This window comes from Apis cerana, linkage group LG4 (assembly GCF_029169275.1).
Source record: "Apis cerana isolate GH-2021 linkage group LG4, AcerK_1.0, whole genome shotgun sequence".
In the NCBI taxonomy this organism is placed as follows: Eukaryota; Metazoa; Arthropoda; class Insecta; order Hymenoptera; family Apidae; genus Apis; species Apis cerana.
Genome location: NC_083855.1, coordinates 665,410 through 687,944, shown reverse-complemented (window position 1 = coordinate 687,944; position 22,535 = coordinate 665,410). Strand labels below are relative to the sequence as shown.

Below are 22,535 nucleotides of genomic sequence, written 5' to 3'. Positions count from 1 at the left end.
AATATTAATTATAATATTAATTATATTATATACATTAATTATACAATATACATTAATATATCAATACATATATCAATATACATATATGTTATGTTATATGTGATATGTTAAGATATATGATATGCATAAGATAATTCATCAAAGAATTAATAACATTAAATGATATTTTTAAAAATTGTTATTTAAGAAGTTTTTTAACCCTACCTATATGAACTAAAAAAAATCATTCCAATTCCATAATTTAATATATATTATAATAAATATAATTAAATATTATTAAAAATATTTAATTTTTACATTTTCACTCTTATATATAAATAAATAGCATATATAGACAATTACAATTAATATTGTCATAAAATTGAGCAAAAAGATATTGCAAAGATATTATAAGAGTCGAATAAATGATTTAAAGAATATATATAATAATAATAAATAATGCAATTGTTTGTCTATTTTCATTTATTTATTATTGTTTTATTAGAATTCCAAGCATTTTGTGTGCATATGTGTATATATATACATAATATATGTAAAATGGACATGAAAATTGACATCAAGTTCAATTTCTCTTTTAAATTTAGGCTGAATACAATTCTAGAAGAAAAAAAAAAGAGAGAGCAAAAAAAGGGAGAAATTGATGCCTTTTCCCTTCGGCAGATTATTCTCCCTTATTCTGATTGTATATTCCTTTTCTCCTCTTTATCTTCCCCTCTAAATGGTAATCGAGGAAGGATAGAACTCTCTATAAAACGGGTTTCTATTCTCGAATGTCAATATTTCGTCAACTAGAATCCATTTGATATGCAACAAAAATCTTTACATATAAATCATGCAATTATAAAAAAAAAGAAAAATTTAACAAATATTAAGTAATTTTAAGTAAATTTAAGTAATTCGTTAAATATTTAAGATATAAGAAAGTATATATATAAGAAAGATAGAAAAGATATAAAATAGAAAAGATATAGGAAAGATATAAGAAGTAAAATGTCCGAATGAATGCAAATGAAATATTTAATAGAAAACCGAAATGTATTAAGTCACTTTCAAATTTAAAATTCCTGTTATAAAAAATTTCGACTGAGTTTATATATTTCGACTTTTTATATATTTTATATATTTTATTTATTCTTATTTTCTTAAAAAAAAGAAATAAAATATTTAAGATTATTTTCATAAACAATTTTATAATATTAAATTTATTAAATTTTATTTTAGTTCATTTGCCTCTTTTTTCGCCGATTTTATCATTATTATCATTATTAAATTATTAATATTATTAATAATATTGTATGTATATATTATATATATGTATTTGAAATTATAAAGTTATTTTTTTTCATAATTGATTTACAATTTTTTGAAATATATATTGATAGTATTTAGAAATATTTTATCATAGTTGAGATATTTTATTGTATAATTTTGCAACCTCCGATTATTTGAATTGTAAAAAATAAATGTGAATAATAAATTTATTTTTTCTGAATTAGAGAGAAGAAAAGAAAAGAAACTAGACTTTCGATAAATTCACCATATATACATATTAGATGCATGTTAGATCGTTTTTAAGTTTTGATAAGTATATTTGATAAATATATTTGTATGAATAGAATGATTTTTTACAAAAAATTTTTTGTAATTCAAAAACTAATTTAAATTAATTATATGTAAAGAAATAAATTGTTTGAAATAAAATGTTTTATGTTATCTCAAATTCATTAAAATTGATGAGAGAAAAACAAGTTGATTTTTAATTCTTTGTAAAAATCAAAAAATATAGATATTAGTAGTAATATTTTTTAAAATTCTTGGAAATACATCAATGTTCATAATGCAGTTTAAAAAGACAAATAAATAAATATTATCTTTTAGATTGTTTAAGAGATTAAATAATTAAAAAAAATAATTAAAAATAATACTTTTATATTAATTTTTATATTAATTATATATGCATAAAAAATTCTGAAATTTATAATTTAATAATTTAATTTAATAATTATAAATTTAATATTTTATAGAAATGGTTATATCTTTTTAAATATATAATTTTTTAATTATAATAATGTGTATTATTCTTATATATATTTATTATAATGATTATGTAAAATAATCATTATTTCGAAACTATTCGCATATTTATGCGAATTAGCTTAAGAATTATTTTTCCATACAAAAGTCAAGAAGATAATTAATATTGGCGACATGTATTGAGACAGAGAAGGGAAATAATATCGATCGAAGAATCCTCGTACAAAAATAATAAAATAGAAAAAATCTTTCACAGTCATTGTATATCAATATATATAATAACAACATTCTCCTAAGTTAGCAACACTGTGAATTTGTATATAAATTTTATTTCAATTACATCTAATTTTAACTACTTTTATCATTTATAAAGATATTTTATTTGTGACTATATGATAATTAAAATAATTGAAATAATTTAAATTGTAAAAATAAAATAATTTAAAACTTAATATTTTCAAAAAAATTGAAAGATTTTATTTAATATATGATTAAAAAAGATTAAAATAATTAAATATTTTTAAATTTTGAAAAATTTTAATTACATTTTTTAAAATTGTTAAACATGGAAATTCCTATTGAATAAAATAATAAAATACAATTAATCGGCATTAACATCAACAAGTTACGTTTAAAAAACTTTGTTCATCAAGAACGCATAAAAGTAATCTACGTAATCATACATAACATTATTGAACCGATTTATACCTTTAAACCTTTAAAGTAAGTAAAGATGCACAAGAAGAACAAAAATTAATATACTAAATGTATACACAATATTAAATCTATTATTAAAATCAGGACACAAGTAGAAAGAAGGATGGGAAAAATGATTCGAGAGTCTTAAGGTCTCAAACACTAAACTGCAAAATGTAAACAAAAATATATTCAAGGTCAACTAGCCAAGAAAATCGTGAAAAGAATTCCTTTTTTCTTCTTTTTTTCTTTTCTTTTTTAGAAGAAAAATCTAAAAAGCAAAAGTAGATAGACAAAAGAGAAGGGAAGACAAGAAAAGATATATAGAATTTTGATTTTGAATATTGAAAAATAAAAAACGGAAATCCTTATCTTTTATGCAATACATAGATAAAAATATAGAATTTTTTCCTAACATTTATAATTACAAATTGTGCGCTTAAAAAACATGTATGTATTTTTTTTTGTCAGATCATTAGACTATAGAATTTTCTATCAAAAATAAAATTGTTAAATTTGATTTTTTTATGAATAATTTTTATGATAAAAACAATGCATAAAAAGTAGAAAATATAAATTATAGAAAAAATAAACTATATAAAATCCAAAATTATGATAAAGAAATTAATTTCGAATAAGATTTTATCATACATATTTATTATTTATCAAATTTCATTGTAATAAATATTTTTATTTTTATTGTTAACAATATGAATTACCTATGATATACAAAAAGTTTGCATAGAAAAAAGAAAGCATTAATGGATACAGATTTTAACATCATATAGTTGCATATGACTAATAACATAAGTGAGTTTCTTCTCTTTTTGTTTTAAACTATTTAATATAATATTTCGAAAATAATCTATTTTCACGATTCAAGTTTTTTAACTAAACAAAGAATTTTAAATTAATTTATTTACGTTATTTACACAATAAATATCAATTATAATTGAATTAAATATAATTTAAATTATATCTATATAACAACACAATGATTTCTTTTAAAATTTCTGTTCATTTTTTTTCTTTGTACTCGCATTGAATTATCTATTATTAGATAATTTTATTAGAAAATAAAAAAGAAATATATGTTAAAAAAATATTATATCACTAATCATACAATTAGAAAAAAATCAAGCATCGAAATATTCCTATATCACAATTTAATTTATTAATTTTTTTTAGAAAAAAAAAAAAAGAAAATTAAATATAAAATAATTATTATTACTACGAATCTTATAAATTTACAAAATTCTGACGAGAAATGCATATAGCAGAAACGGCAGCTGATTTCTAAAATAGTAATATCAGTTTAATTAAAAAAAATAACATATTGTTCTTCTGAGCCTGTCAATCAGCTAAAAGAGAATTTCCCATCGGTTTCCGGCTACATAAAAAGATTCTACCATTTGTAAATATTCATGATATTTCAAATTTAAACAGAATAGATTTTTCCGTTAGAATGCTTCGACAAAAGCATCGTCGAACAACGTATAAAATGTCTTCAGAAAAATTGTTTTAACTTCTTCGCTTTTATAGCAACATCGATTTGCATTATGAATATATGCATGTTTTTTATATGTGTTATTTGAAGACAGTTATTATACTCTCGTTTGCAAATGATTTTAATTTATTTCTATGATATATCCCAGAATTACATTACCGATTATGATCTTTAATGGTTTTATTTTTTTTTTCTTTTTTAAATGGAAATAATTCAAAAGTGAAAAAATAGCAAGCAATATTCAAATCTCAATGAATGATCCAAATCAACAGTTACAAATTACTGAGATAACATTTATAAATATCTTAATAATTGATCAATATTAAATATTTTGATAATAAAATTCAAATATTTTCAAACGAATTTGTGAGTTAATCTCTAAAAAGTAACTATGAAATATAAATAAACACAAAATAAAAAAATATATATATGATAATTATTTAGATGTCAATTTCGATGATTTTTCAATATATTGAAAAAAATTTTGAACAATATTTTCTTATATGTAACCATTACTCGATTTTAATTTTCGAGACATTTACAAAGAAAGATTGATAATATTATATAAAATTTTGTTTATATATATATTATATCTATTGTATATAGTATTGTAGTATACTATTGTATATAATATATATTGTCAATAGCATATGCACAAGTATATGATTGCCATTTTTTATTAATATAAATATATTGCGATGATAGATAATATAATGGTGTAATGGATCAAATTGCAATTAAATCGATCAAAAAGTTATTTCTTTATGAATTAAAATAGGTTTAAAATACCTCAATCAGTATTAATCAATATTAAACTTAGCTTCAATAAAAATTATCATATTGTCATTAATGCATATGTCATTTATACATAGAGAATTTCATTTCTTCCGATCCATGGAAATCTTATTATTACAACAATGAAAATATAAAGTTACAATGATAATAATATCAATATTATATTATATATTATTGTAATTTTAATTGTTTAATTAATTAATGAGAATTGTTTTATATTTTATTTTCGCGTTCTATGAATTCGAAGAATATAAGTTTAAATTCTTTATAGATAGATAGATATTAATTTTAAATGTGATATTTGTTATACATTTTTGATATTAATTTAAACATAATATAAATAATTGATAATGCGAAGAAGAAAGATGAACAGATAGAAATATAGCTTATTCTGTTTCTTATCTTTCTTATCTTTCATACGATAAATTTTAAAAAATTCAAGTTACAATATTGTCTAAAGTAATAATTTTTTTACATAAATAATTTAATACATTTTATTTAAAATATAAAATTATTATTATATTTATATATTATATTATAATTATAATATTTTTTATAATATATATTTTATATTATATATTTTATATGAAACAACAAATTATATGAATTAGTGAATTAAAAAATATATAATTCTACTTAAAGAATTAAAATTGGCATTCATATTTTTCTATTTTCTCCACATCCATATAGAAAAATAGAATAATAATAGAATAATAATATTTATTATTATCATATATATTTACGGATACTTAAATCTTAAGTTTATAAATGCTTTGAATATGTCCTTAAATATAACAATAAAATTTATGCTCAGATATCCAAATATCTGGATATTTATTTATTTTAAATTTGAATATAAGAATATATTCGATATTTAAACGCTTTTTCAAACTTAATTGAATATTTCTATAGACTAAGATAATATATATAAATAATGCAAAAATAAATGATCACATATTCTATGCATGTGGTACACATAATTTCTTGTTTCTCATGCAATTGATTATGATTCTCATTCTCATGCTAATGATTATCATTAAACTATCAATTATGTTGGATCCATATTGGATAATTTAATATAATTAATATAATGTAATTCGTTGACAAAAAATGAGATAGAGCATAGAAAGGGAGCATAACATTCCTGTTCATTCAATATACAGCGCTACAGATAATTTTATTTGTGAAACTTTCGGTCAATTATATGCGTCTATGAATATATTAGATTCGTCAAATCAACTAATCAAATTTGAATTTTTCTTAAGAAAATTTTTTCTTCCAAGTCGCAAAAATATTACATACTATTTATACTGTTATACTGAATTAACAAACAACTCGCAAGCAGATTACATTAGCAATTATAAGCTTATTTGTTTGATGTTATTGTTGATTTTGTTCCTATCTTTTTAAAATTGCTTTTTTAATTAAAATCAATAAAAAAATAAAAAATTCTATTATATTTCAGTTATCATGATAAAATATTTGAAAGGAAATAGTTTGGGAATAGGTTAGTTTGGGAATAGGAAAGGAATAGATTCAAATACGAATATCTAATACGAATTTCGAATTTTAATGAATAATTTAAGAATTATAAAAAAAATCATTATCATAATATCTCCTTACAATCAATATCTAAGGAGATAATCATAATCAATATCTCCTTACACAATTCTTAAAAATATTCTTAAATATTCTTAAAATATAGTAAGTTATAAAATAAAATATTCTATTTATTGCGAAAAATGAAAATATAATTCGATTAAAACATTTGTTAAAGAATAAATTATTAAATAAAATATTAAAAATATATAACAATTTAAATATAAATTAATAGTAAGTTTATTATTTATGTTGAATTTTTATCAAAAAAATTAATAATAATATTCCATATAAGTTTAAATTGATTCACAATTCACGAAGAAGAGTCAAAGATTTGTTTCCTTTCAGTTACTTTTCTTTGATCGCTTCTACATGTTCGAAATGGACACGTGCGCAATACAGAATATATGTATATGTATAAACGGAAATAACATCTGTCGCCTGTTACAAAGAAGTCGAAAACTATAAGATTGGACCAAGCAGAACTTCCGTTCGAATACCAAGTGGGAAAGCCATGTGCACACAAAAAAAGGTTTCGCCTTTACAATGGTGGCCAATAATAAGAATAATCGTAAGCAAAAGAGAAATCTTGCTTTTACTTTGTGAAATTATCGACATGCATTTCATGAAATTAGCTCTCACAAATAAAAATTCGGATTATTTAAATAAAACATAAATAAAACAAATTTATTTTGATGAAATGTTTGATGAAATATTTGTATTTTGTTTTTTTTGTATATTGTTTATATAGAAATTTTCCTCTAAAATTATTAACATGTTAAGCATCATATTAATCACAATATATCTTTCATTCAATTCACGTTGATCATGGCTGACTAATAATATAAAAATGCAAAATGAAATAGACGTGAAATTTTCCATTATAATTATATAACAAAATATTATTATTTTTGTAATATAATTTCTATCATTATTCTTTCTAAATCATTTTGCATTAGTTTGCAACATTTTTTACAAGATTTTCTGATTTTTCTTTAAAAAATGAAAAAAATATTAACATAATTTGATTTCAACTTTTTTTACGAGATTTTTTATGAAAAAAATCTTTTTTTTTTAATTTTCAAAATCTTTTTATATTTTTGTAAAATATGATTATATAATTCCTATTATATATATATATATAATTAGATTATTTACAAAAAACAAATAATGCAATTAGATGATATGTTTCGTTTTGTCATTATATAAGAATCACAATTCTAGAATAATATCATGACAATTTAATATTATGAGTTATAATATATATGACACTGCATAAATGAGAAGCATTGCAAGAGTTTGCAAACCTCAGCAATTGGTGTCACGTTACAGTTTTATGAAAAGAATAATATCACATTATTACGTTTAATCCATGGCAAGATGTTATAGCATATTTTAATATTTTTCAGTTTTAATTTTTGTTATTCCTTCTATAATTTTCTACTTAATTTTCAAATATTCATTATTTTTACATCTATTTTATTATATTTTTATCTATTCCATTATTTTTTAAAATTTTTATCTATTTTATTGCATTTAAAAGCAGATATATTTAAAAAAAAATTGAATTAAGAAGATTTTAAATATTCATTAATTATATTTTGAAATGATTCTATCTATTAAAATGTGGTAATATATATTATAACATAAAAAAATTTATTAAATTTTCTATTAAACATATTAATAAAGTGTTGTCCGATATTAACTTATTAAATGATTATGAAATTTTAATTAAAACGTTAATTTGTGTTCATTATATTTGCATTAAGAAAATGTGGTTAACATTTTTCTATTAATTAAAGGAAATACAATTATAAAACATATTAATTAAATTCTTAGTTGTTTTAAAATTTCTAATTTCTAGCTTAAGTAATTATTCGAAAATTATTAAGATCAAATAATTTTACAAATTTTTAATGTTAGAAAGAATAAGTAAATTTTATAAGAAAATCTATTGTCTCTGCTGTAAATTTTTAATTATCAAGATAATTAACAAGCTAAGGTAAAAATTAAATTATTAATAAATTTTTAATTTTATGAGAATAACTATATTTTTATAAGTTACATCATACATGTTTCCAAATAATATCTCAAAATATGACAAAAGTAATTTATCAATGATTACATAATATCCGGAATATTTATTTTTTGCTCTATTATGTATATATATTGGTTTGAGCTGGAATAAAAATAACTTTTTTTAATTTCATTAAAACTTACAAAAGCATAATTCAATTATTCCTAATAAAAAAAGAGACGATATATTTTAATATTTATATATAAATATTTTAATATATACATAATTTGATAAAATTAATTCATTAAGAATTTTTTTTTTCAATTCTACATCGAAATATTCAATTAAACGATTTTTAAATTGTTTACATTTAATTCAATCGTTTATAGTTAAAAGTTAAAATGTTACTTTTAAATATCGAAATTTGAATTTCTATATCTATCATCTACTTTAATCTCAATATCATAAAAAATTAATAAAAAAAAAAATATAAATTCCTGTATGCGAAATTTTAAATTTCCTATATCGCTAACTTATGTATATCAAATGCGAATCTCCATTTATGGTGTTACATGCACGTATATATTTTCAATGACGAAATCAGTCTTTGTATCGGCAAATTGTTACACGTCTTACGTCATGTCGCTTTTTGACATGTAGTAAATTCTCCTGGAGGATGCATTTCTGTAAATAGAAGTGCGGGTACGCGTGTGCAGCCACGCGAAGGAAGGCTCCGCCGTCCTGTCAGGATTCGGAGAAAGTTGTTTCAGGGCGTTGATTGGTGGATGATGAAATCACGGAAGCCAGCGGCCAATCGTTACTCTGGAAACTTTCCCAGAACATTTAACCCCTTTGACCGTTACATAAATATCACTCGATCCGGTACAACAGTGTAATACAGCAACGTATCCTGTACAACGAATAAAGAAAACACTGGGCAATAACAATTCATTGTGTGTTTTCTTCGACATAGAAATACAATGTTTGCATATATTTATTGCTTATAGAAACTATAGAAACAATAAAATATCAATAGTGATGGAATATCAATTCGTGTGAAAAATTGTTTTAAAAATTGCATTAATTAATTCGTTTATTAAATTATTTATAATTAATTAATTTATAATTATTATTATAATTAATTTATAATTAATAATTATTTCTGTATTTTATTTTAATTTTTTTTGTTATTTTAATTCCAGAAATATTGATTAAATGATGTAGATTTGAAATTATAATTAGTATTAAAATTTTTGTTATTGATAAAAATAGTTTAAAGAATAATAGAATAAAGAATTGAAGATTTTAAATTATACAATATCATAATTATTAAAGGATCATAAAATAATTTATGTATACAATTTAAATAAAGAAACGTAAGGATTGAAACAAGAAAACACAATTTTTAAAAATTAAAAAGATACACTGAAAATCACTTTATTACCGGAGAAATTGAGACAATTGTATTATATCGAATTATATAAAAGACGTACTTTTTTCAGAATTTGTTTATATATATATATAGAAAGAGAGAGAAAAAGAAATAGAGAAAATATAACATGCATTTGTACAATCTGATACACTAAAATAATATTGACTATTTCATTGTCAACAATGATAAAACAAACGCAAATTTATAAAAAACTTTGTATATACTGATATTTAAGTTAATAACTTAATATATATCAAGGCATTGATAATTGAGATGATCATCTAAATTAAATAGATAGAGAAATATAGGAAATATTTTTTATGATTAGATATATGCTCAAGTGAAATCTCAATCATATCTCATAAAGCTATAGATTATAATAACTACTTTTGTTATAACTTTAAATCAAGATATGTTTTTGTTATACAAATAATAAATAAATTTTCTATAGCTAATTAATGCTGTTAATGTAATTGTTAAAATTATACTAATGTATTTAAGGCAATAACAGCATCATTTGATATGATTTTACATACATGATATATATTCCATGTACAGCAAGCTTGTTAATTTTAAATAATCGCGAATCTACTCGCACGTGCACGGAAATGAATGCTTAAATTATATTACGAAAGATACTATGTTTCCACTCGTCATATTAATTATTCTGGATTACAAAGTACTTTCTTAAGCTCTTCTTCCAGACAAAAGTAGCGAGATAATTATGTATCTTCGCGACGTACAAGGAAAATAAAGATTAGATATAAATAAAAATGTTAGACTATCAAGTTAAAAAGCAAGATATTCTAAAATATCAAATTTATATTTCATTAGTAATTAATATCATCTCCCGATTTGGTTCAAATTTGACAAGCATAATTATCTTCATAAATTTTGTTTTATAAATATTTTCTATTTTTTTTCTTTTTAATTTCAAAATTATATGAAAAAGATTATTGTAATTAAAAAATAAATATGTATTGCAATATTTAAATTCTATAAATTAAGTATTTTTTAATTTTCTATTGAAAATCATTTCTGAATATTTTTTAACAACATATATAATTACATGTAAAATATATTATATTTATTACATATAAAATATATAAAAATTTTTAAAATTTTATCTTTATCTCATTTTAATAAAATTTATGCTAATTTAAAAAAAAAATAAACATATATTGCAATATTAAAATTAAAAAGTTTTTTAAATCATAAAGTTTATTAATTTAATTTATTAATTATATTAATGAAATAGGGAATTTTATTCCCTATATTTCAAATTGTGACTTCGCTCATATGTACAGTTTAAGATGATTAACGCACGAGTTGTCAACAATAAATGATAGTTAGAAAAAATAAACCAGCAACTGAAATTATGACAACTGCTATCAATATGTTTTTTTAGATAAAGTGATCGACCTTGTCATAATTGTTTTCGATCAATTAACCGTCTTTATAGTTATGATTATTTTATTAAAATTCTTATATACAATTTTTGAATCCAATTATTTACTTTTTTTTCTTAATACATTTTTTTAATACATACAACACGTTTTTTGAACATTCTAATAAATCATAAAGTAAAATGCATTATCATTATGATAACGATTAATCTATCCAGTACAAATTCCATATACAATTTTTTTATAATTATCACCAAACCATGAAATGAATTATATTTTTCATGTTTTGAATGTAGTCAATTTCTTCCATACTTTCAATTGTAGTTTTTTATAGCGATTCACAGAAACAACTAATTAACGTTTATAGTATAACTGAATTTACTCTACTAATACTCTACTAATATAGTATAATATGAATAATATAAGTAGTTTACTAATAGTCAAGGATGAGGTGAAATGCTTATTGACCTGCTATATAAATATATAATTAATTACTGATTAAATTGAGATATGAGAGAAGAATTAGCAAGAATTATTATTTATATATATTATTTATTTATATTATTTATATTTGAATATTGCGTTGAATATCGAAGATAATTATTTATATTTTTTATTTTTTATTTTTTATTTTTTTATTTAATAGAGAGAATCAAATATAAATTATAACAGTTATATTATGAATTAGAATATATAATTAAAAAATGATGCAATTTTAATTTAAATTTTAATATTGAACAAAATACATTACTAAAAATATACTTTTAATAAATTATTTTATTTCTGAATTCTCTCATATAGTATCTATATAAAATTTATTTTAATATTTAATATCAACTAGTAATATAATTGTACATACAATTATACATACATACATAATAAATACAATTGTACTAATAGTACAATTGCTACAACAATTTTCTCTAATTGACCAAAGCATATGCATTGTCTATATATAGAAATCTCGACATTCTTGCTTGCTGTTTGTCATGAGTATATGAGTATATGAAGAATTAGGCGACTAGTATTTTAATAGTAATTTAATAGTAATTTAATAGTAATGTAATAATAATAGAATTAGACTAGTAATTTAATAATATATCGACGCAATAATCATGTCTATATAATTACAATTAATAGCAAAGACAATGAAATAAATATTATTGTGCTGTTTCGATAATTAATGATCAATTTTTATTATCTTAATTACTATTTTTTAAATAAACTTACAAAAAAAAATATATTATTCAGAAATATAACTATGAAGTTATTATTATATATTATTCGTTATTATAAAATTAAAAGATAATTTCTTCAAAGTAAATTTTTGAAGTTCAAATTTTAAATTGTTTAACATTCATTTCTTTAATTGTTTGAAATTGTCTCTCAAAAATAGAAATCAATTAGATTAAAATAGGTTTGCAATAATGATAATGAATTTCTGGAAAATTTTATATTAATTATAATCACATCGTGACATAGTGCGACCGATTCGAATGCATTCAACGTGTTCAAACTTTTTAATTCGTGTACTATACACGTTAAAAGTCTTAAGAGCTCATTATACAACGGACAATTATGAAAATTTAATTATGCCTCACCTTGAACGCGCGTGCGGGGACATAATGTTCGAAGGCTGCCCCATTGTCGTTGGAGTGAGCGAGCGTCACGAGCGACCGCTTCCCGCCGGCAAAACAAACGTTTCATAATCCAGCTGAGCGGATTCCGTCGCATGTAAATCAATCATTTACGCAAGCGGTATATATGTATATACGCGACCGACTTCGAAGGATTTGATCACACGGTTCGACTTGTTCTTCTACAAATGTTTTCTTTGCCTATTGATTTCAACGGAAGTTCCCGAATGTTCACGAATCATTTGTTAGGGGATTTGATCATTTGAACTTTAAAACTTATATCAAAATAAATTGCAATATATAGTATAAATTGCTTGATATAGTAACAATTTTTATATAGTTTTCAATAATTTTCGAAATTTTTTCTTCAAAATATTCATTGAAGAAAAGAAATACGAATATACACGAAACATATTATTAATAGAAATTACGATATATCTATTTTTTAGATGATAACTAAATTGAATTTACAATATACTATTTTTCTGACATAATTCTTTGTCAGTTCCGAGGCATCTATTAGTCGTCTTTAATAAATAAGTATGTCCTCCCCTCTTCTCTCCTACTTTATAAGAATATGCAATCAAAAATGATGATATATTCTGACGTACTATTATAATATTTATTAATTTGATAAACAATGGCGATTATTATAGAATTATAGAAAATTTTCTGTGCAATTTTGATAGCCGTGCAAATATCAAAAAATTACGGCATAAAAATTTTCAACATTATTTAATAATTATTACAGTAAAATTCAATGTCAATGAAGAGAAAATATTGAAAAGAAAATAAAATGATTGCACATGCCATTCAAAAAATTTATAAACTTATATACAAGATATGAATTGGTCGATCTTATTTATTTATGGATAAGAGCAAAATATGTGTGACACAAAATATGATTTTGCATATGACAAAACACTCTCCCTACTGTATCCCCACCAATAATTCACTGAGCAATTCCCCTCACGGTAATACGTCCCTGAGAAACACGGTATGCGCCATCGAGTGTACGCTTATTTTAACAAACCTATTTCTGATATTGTGCCACCGCAACGGTGCCTGTATCGAGATTAGAAGGCTTTCAACGAAACTGATTTCTTATGTTTGCATTATAGAGACATAATAATATGAGAAAAAGAAAAAAAGTGAGCGAACAACCGCGTCTCTGCATATGGTCAGAGCGTGTTCAATGCACGTATATGTTCTCATGCATAAAGTACATTCGATAAGTAATTCTCCCCCTTCCCCCCCTTCTTTCCCAAGTTGTCTACAATATTATGTGAAAGCTCACGTTCGCAGAAGTAGTACTAGACATTGAATTGTACGCGAAGTAGTGCAATTATCAATATAATGCGTTTATATAGTAATAATTATATAGTAATAATAAAAATTTATACAATAGAAAAATATATTAAAATAGTTAATAAATAATATAATATACGGATTTATTATACGGAAATTAATATATGATAATAACATTTATATATGGTATATATATAAGGCGATCAATAATAATGATCTAAATTATTATTATGAATCATTAACGTAAAATATTAATTTTAGAATAAAAAAAAACAAAAACAAAATAAAAAAGAAATTAAATCTATTTTGAAATAACAAATAAAAAAGAAAGTAAAAGTTCTTAGTAAAATGGGATGTCATAAGATTGCAATCACGAAGCAACGGCACATAAATGTCAAGGGATCCTGACATAGTTTTTAGATTTGTTGAAGTGACTGGTTATCGTATACAGAGAACTATATGCCTTTATCGATTATATTACTAGCGACTGGCATTCTTGAATATACATATGTGAGAGCACAATTTCGGCAAACTACTCTTGATAATACAGGATAACTTAGCATTGACTATTAATGATAAATGATTAGATAGCATACCAGAGTCTATTGCGTGTTTAATATCGCTAAGATTATCCGAGTGTATACCAAGAATCGTATACAATATTCCGCAGATGATGAATTGAATGATATAAAAAAATAAATCCAAAATATATAAAAATAAATCTAAAATAAAATTTTTTTATTTGAAACTTTGTTCAAATAAATCAAATTCAAAAAATATAAACTAAAATTATTTTCTGATTAAATATAAATAAAATATATTATGGAAAAAATAATTTTATATGTGAAAATAAGTAAAAAATATAAATTTTTTTCATATTAATTATTTAAAATTAAAATGAAATTAATTTAAAAAGATGTTGAATTTGAAAATTCATCGATTACATGATAGTCTATGTTCAATTTCAATTTTCACAAAAATAAGAATTTAAAAATAGATAAAATTTTATTCTATTTTATTCATTTTTTATTTATTTTCATATAAAATGAAAATAAATCTATCAATAGTTCATTCATTCATTTAATCGAGAATTAACTAATTTCGTCTTGAAAAATTTTCGACTTATTTTTTCATTTTTTTCTTATTTATTTCTTTCACGGCTGTCATTATCTTTCATACTACATATGATATATAAAGTAAGGCATAATATTTTTTGTTCGATCATAAAAATCTGACAAATTTATTTTTTCACTTCATTATATATTTTTGGTTCTTTATTTTCTTTTCTTTTTTTTTTCTTTTACATCGACTGATAATAACGTCAGTGACAATGTCATATCGCATTATCATCACCGCAAGCAAGATAATGAATAATCGAAAAAGATCAGTTCATTTACGCGATTTTAATTACTTGCTCTTTCACATATTCGCGAATTATGATTAAATGATAACATTTGCTTTTTTATAATTGATTATCATTATAGATATTATTAATCATTAATGATTATTATATTATGTACATTTAAATAGAAACAAATATTTGAGTTTTTCTAATAATAATAAATAAACTATAAAAATTGGATTTTTGCAACAATCGTGGATGCTTCTAATAAGTCATTACTTATCGATAAAAATATATGAAATAATCAGAAATATAATATAACTATGCAATAAATATTATGTTTCCTAAATAAATATCTTTTATTTGTTCTTAGGAAATGTAATATATAACGGATTTTATTTTTATAAAAATACCTAATCATATTCATTGTAAATATCAAAGTATATATATATAAGTTTCTAGTTAGTCATAAGCTTATTCAATAGCATATCATACTATACTATATGTAGTTACTGAAGGTGTTAATACGAATATAATGCGTTATAGCTCTCTAGACAATCAAAGATTATAGTCGACGTGACTTTCTGCCTCTTTTCGTGCCTCCTTCTATGCGAAATCATTTTATCGTTCTTTCCCTCTTGTTGCCCGCTTACTCTTTCTCTCATAGTTAACCGGGATCGGCTCGAGAAACGAGTAAGATAGAGTGACACATCTTTAGAACAATCACCCGTTGTGAAAGCGCCTCACCGGTTAGAATATCTACTACTGCAATATAATGAGCAAATGACAAGTCAAGAGATTGCGAACTTAATTCATTCTTGATCTTTTATTTCTTTCTCAGATATAATTTCAAAAGTTTGAAATATATATAAATATATGTTATATTATTAAACGAAAAATATTAATTTGATTAATGATTTATCATTGATATATAAGATCAATTTATAATCTTTATTATAAATAGTAATTTTGAAATTAAAATTTCACAAATTATAAATAAAAGTGAAAATTAAATACATTATAAAATTTAAATAAAAATATATATTGAAATATTTTGTTCATAATCCTGAATTCATTATATCACTTTAGTAAGGATTTTGAGATTATTTTGAGATTATTTTGAGAATAAATAATCACTTGCATATATCCGTAATAATACATGTGCACTTACCTAAAAGATGATACAGAGATGCATTATCCTTAGTTGATACACCTTATTTATGGTATAATCCAATCCTTTTCGAGATAAATTGAATATTATAAAGAAAACACTAGATCACAACATTAAGCACACTTCTCTGCGTCCACGAAAACTGTCTATATTTATTGTCATCGTCCATCAGGACGACGAGCACAATCACTACGCTGCTCGACACTGCAACGCTTTCGTCTATTCATCACCTCGTCATAACAACGACAAAACAAGCGAGAACACGCTTCACGACTCAAGCTGAACGTGCAGAACCCACCAGAGAGTGTTGCACGCGCGTGCGACTCGGATGTGAGAAAGGGTAAAACTCCACTGCTCGTGGTCGGCACCGGTGTTGTGTCCTTGTGGCAGCAATAGCACAACTTTATTGAACAGCGTCTCTTGAAGTTGTTTTCGATATCACGTTAATTCTAAATAAATGTTGACAATTATATAACACACACAAAAGTTATGTACATTTTTCCTTATTTTTGTTTTTTTTCTTTTTGTCCTACAAAGTTTATTTGTTTGTGGTTTTCTTTTTTTTTCTCTCACACACTTCTAAAAACTTTATTTATATTCACTGATTATGCTATTCGTACGCTTCACAGTCTATCACAGATGTACTGATGATACAATGGCAACGACGAACTATTAGCAAAATTTTCATGACGACATTAATAATGATAGTAACGACAATGGCGACAGGAGCAGCAGCAGCAATAGAAGTTTCGAGGACAATAATGACACATTTAAAAAATCGTCGCGTGGATGATCGTTGACGATGATACTTATGAACGAAGAGAGAGCGTCCTCTCGGTATTCGCGGACGGCTGACTCTGACTGCTCGGCTGACTGACTACTCCGCGCCGGGTAGCATTGGCCCCGCTAAACGGTTGAAAGTAATACTGTCTAGTGAGAGGCTGTTGGGGCCAACATTGGTCTTACTTGCTCTCTCTTCTTCCGTCTCTCTTGCTCGCTTATAACAATCTATCTCACTCACTCTTTTTGCACGCTCTCTATCGGTCCGTTGTGTATCTATGTTCACTGTATATTCACGGTGTGTGTCCCTGCCGTCGATCCGCGTACGATCTTGTATCACATATATGAATATTTCTTCGTGTGCGTAATAACGCACATTGATGATAGAGAATACAAGAACACAGGCATGAAGATATTATAGTAGTAGTACAGTTCGTTGTTGGTATTGGTATTAAAGCTATGCTACGATGAAGGTACTAATGGTAGTGGTGAGGTTGGTGAAACGGTGGGAGTAGTTATACGCGCGCACGTATACAGGCGCAGGCGTACACGAACGCCATCTAGTAGGAACACGCCACAGTCGCACCCAACGCACAGCGTACGAACACTGCGGCACACGCATGTGCCACTCCATAGAGCGCAGACAGTCGAAGGTATAGTTGGTGGGGATACGACCGAGTACGAAGGACAAGCATAGAAGCTACGGGGATAGAGGGAAGGGGAGAAGATGCAGTTCAATTGGGTGGGGGAAGAAAAGGAAGGAAGAAGGCAGATGGATAGCAATCGAGAAGGATACAAAGGGTTGGGTGGGGTGAGAAATGATGGAGAGTGAACAGTGGCGAGGGGTCGCTCTTCCGACCGAGGGGTTGTCGTGCCGGTGGGGAGGTTTGACCTGAGCTAGTTCCCCTCCATTCAATCCACGGCCACAATATCGGTTATAGCGAGCCACTGTTGCCAGATTGTGCGCCTCGACGACGACGGTGGCAGCGTGTGGGTGGAGTCATGCGATAGAGGGAAAAGGTCTCCCTGTAACATCACGGCTGTCCTCTTCTCTTGTTCTCGTGCATACTGCTCGATCTGAGAAACGAGTATATACGTCTGTTTGTTTCTTCTTCTCTTTTACTCTTGTTTCTCTCTTTCTCTTTGTTTCTATTGTGCATTCTCTCTTTCTTTACTAGCGCCCTCCGTCTTCCGTTCTCGGCTGCTCCCGCGCTGTTGTTGTCGCTACCGGGACGCACGCAGACCCCTTCGAAACCGAGGTGCATGTGGCATTTCTACGTACACCGCCCGGAACTTATGTAGCAACGGGTATGCATGCTTCTATCGATAGTGGTATATATATCGTACATATATACTATTCTATGCCGTGTCGATTAGCACGGATAGTCGATTGCTTCGAATGGGATGTTTAACGCGATCTTGTTACAAACAAGATCGATTAGTCGAGCAAATTAAAATTAGTTAAACAATTTACGGAGAATCTTATGTATTATTTTGAGCTTGATCTGTGAAAAATCAACATTGTAAATTATAGAATATTAATAAAATATTTTTATTATTGTTTACTTTGTTTTTTGTTATTTTTATTATTTGTTTTATTTATTTATTTTATAAATTTTTATCGTTGAATTTATCTCATAAAATCTAAAAAATTTAATTTACAAAATACTAAATATTATTTTTTTTTTAAATTTTAAAATTTTAATAATTTTTTGGTAATATATAGTAATATATAGTTCCTTATTTTTAAAAAATGCGCATTCTATTAATATGTTTTGATGTATTTTTCGATAGATTCGTAGATTGGGAATGTTGAAACGGGATTTCATGTTAAGTTGTTCGAGCGCGTGTGCTCATCAAATATGCTAGCATATACATAAATATATATATGTATATATATAAAATGATAATGGGTCAGTTCACGCATTATTCCTATATTTGTAAACTGATGAATACGAGGTTGCTCTTCGAGTCTTCGTTGTGTGTCACGGATGTTTAGATTGATACGCATGTGTATGTTACAGGCAATCATGGTCATCTCGAACGTCTTTTCAGTGGCAATCTCGAAAGATCGGTTGCAGTGTTGCCTTGTCGCAGATTACAATCATGTCATTATATGTATGGATGAGAGATATAATAAAACGCAATAAATCAAATATAACTAATTTATAATTCTGTTAATATTATTTTTTAATTTTAATTTTATTACTTATACTTATTAATCAATTTATTAATTATTTAATATTTATTTAATATTTATTTTTTCAATAACTTTTTCAAATTGTTTTTTCTAATTGTTTTCAAAAGAATATGAAAGTCATTCGTTTCTCTTTTTCTAAAATTATTTATATTACTTATTATTATTTATATTATTTATATTATTATTATATTAGATAATATAATATGTTATAATATACAATAATATAATATGTGAAATAATAAAATTTTATGTATTTATAATTATTATAAAAAATAATTTCTAATATAGTTTTAATATAGTTTTAAATAGCTTTTTTTATTTTATAGATTCGTTGTATATAATATCAATCTATTATGTCTACAATTTAAGTCGATATTGTATTTAAAATTTAGAAGTTTTGGATGCTTGGATATCAATCGAATAACTCTATCATGTATCACGAAGTTTGACCCTAGTCAGCTCAAGAACAAACTCGAGAAGGGTGTTAACTTGAATTCGGCATAAGAGAAAGTTTAAGTATATATACAAGATAGCAAATATATTATTTGAAATTTATATAATTTTAATAAATCAAAAATAGAACTTAATAAATGCATGAATTAAATAAATTAATTGAATTTTATTTAGTTATTTTTTAACTTTTTCTTTTTTGTTACTAGAAAAATATATATATTTTATAAATAATATGACTTTTATATAATATATAATAAACAATGATTTTTTTAAAAGAATTCCAGCGATATCCGAATGCATTATTTCATAATTTATGCGTATTTAATTTCATATTTTCAATTAAATTTTAAAATATATTTTATCACAAAAATTCAAATAATTTTTCTTATAGTTTTATATGTTATTTTATAAATATTTTTATAATGAAAAATAATGATTTTTGAATTATAACAATATATTTTAGATTATAACATTTTATTGTATTATTGTAACATTACAGAAAAATTTAACAAATTTTATTAATCTTTATTTATAAATGATACAGAATAATTTTATATTATTCTATATAATATATAAAATTATATATATTTTAAAAAATATTAAATTTTTAGAAATTTCAATTATTATATAATTTTTTTTTAAAATATATTTATATTATATTAGTTTTCAATAGAATTTTTAATAAATTTCAATTATTATTAATTATCATATAGCATATAACAGCATTATTATATTATTATTTAATTATTTACAATTTTAAAATATCCGCATGAATGAATATCAATCTTCAATCAATATAAATGATTCAGAATATAGTAAATTATTAAACATAATAAGAATGATTCGAAATGATACGAAAAAATTATATATTATAATCTTGCCTACTATTTGTGTTGTGTATAAGGAACTTATAGTATTTTGCCGTATATTGAAAGCGAAAAGATCTTTATTCTTACATTAGTTCATTATTCCATGTCTAAATTTTTATCTAAGAATTATTATTTTCTCTCTTTTAACCATTCATATGATTATTTTCGTTTTCTTTTTTTATTAATTGCTCTATCTTTTTTCTATACTCAATTTTTTTATCGCACTTTGAAACGGATGCATGAACTTCCATGTTATCGAGTTATTCAATGGCGTCATCACAACGTATTAAATAATAATATTTATATGAGTTATTTAATTATAAAAATAATCCATGTACAAATATTTATAAATACATATATAAATACTTATCATCTAAAAGAAATAGATTACGAATCAAAAATTGTTCAATGACAAAAATTAGGGAAAATTTTGATAAGTACTTTCAGGAATTTTTAAAATTTTTTATATTTTCTTTTTATTTAAAAATTATAAGAAAATATATAGAAATTTTTAATTTTAGTAAATTATGAATTATAATATATTTATATAATTATTATATATATATTTATTTATTTATAAAAATTAAATAATTTTTAAATATATTTAATTATAATAATCATAATATATATATTAACGTTAATATATATTAATAATAATAAATAATATGTTAAATTTTAAATATTTTATTTTATGAAATAAAATAATTTTAAAATAATTTTATGAAATAAAATTATGATGATTCATAATAATGTATATCCATATTTAACATAGTTTTTGTTATCTTGACAACAAATTTCATTTGTTTTCTTAAAATTTTGCTGACCAAAAAATAATAAGCATCCGAAGGAAATCATGGTTCTTACAGAAGAACAGAGTATAACGGTATGCTTTTTTTTTTTTCTACCTGTCACGACCCTTACAGACGACATATTGAGGCAAGCAAATATTCTTTTATTTGCTTCTGAAAGTACTTGAATTTTCAAACATTTCGGCCACAACATGTATTTTTCCTATTAAAAAAAATATATTTATGACGGGAATTCCCCAATCAATAATAATTGATAATTCGAACTGATTTGCTCAAATTAATAGCAATATTGAACAAGAATTCGATAATTCAACGAATTATCAAAATTTGATAATGTCTCTCTGTTTCTTCTTCTTTTGCTCCTCATCGAAAGATGATGATCAGTGAAATCACGTATATACAATTACATATTGTAGGCGATAAGATTATCATAATTTGTGATTGTATTGCAAATAACATTCATCACTTACTTAAAGGATT

The 22,535-nt window shown here is 23.6% G+C and overlaps 1 protein-coding gene and 1 long non-coding RNA gene across 6 annotated transcripts in view; one reads left to right on the top strand and one right to left on the bottom strand.

Annotated features, from left to right (window-relative positions):
* LOC107998618 (zinc finger MIZ domain-containing protein 1) overlaps nt 1–17,087 on the bottom strand; it is a 30,223-nt gene extending 13,136 nt beyond the window's left edge. For all 3 annotated transcript variants that reach the window (XM_062073474.1, XM_017057970.3, XM_017057969.3), the window contains exon 1: nt 16,945–17,087. The gene's annotated coding sequence lies outside the window, so the exon portion shown is untranslated. The remainder of the gene's footprint in view (nt 1–16,944) is intronic.
* A 1,227-nt stretch (nt 17,088–18,314) lies between these two features.
* LOC107998612 (uncharacterized) lies at nt 18,315–19,896 on the top strand. 3 transcript variants are annotated; one of them, XR_009829395.1, is made up of 4 exons: nt 18,315–18,377; nt 18,683–18,824; nt 18,903–19,032; nt 19,749–19,896. It is a non-coding gene; the product is annotated as an uncharacterized LOC107998612 (long non-coding RNA). The 3 variants fall into 3 exon arrangements; XR_001766239.3 differs by having other exon boundaries at nt 18,352–18,824; XR_009829396.1 differs by having other exon boundaries at nt 18,370–18,820.
* Nucleotides 19,897–22,535: the final 2,639 nt, after the last annotated feature.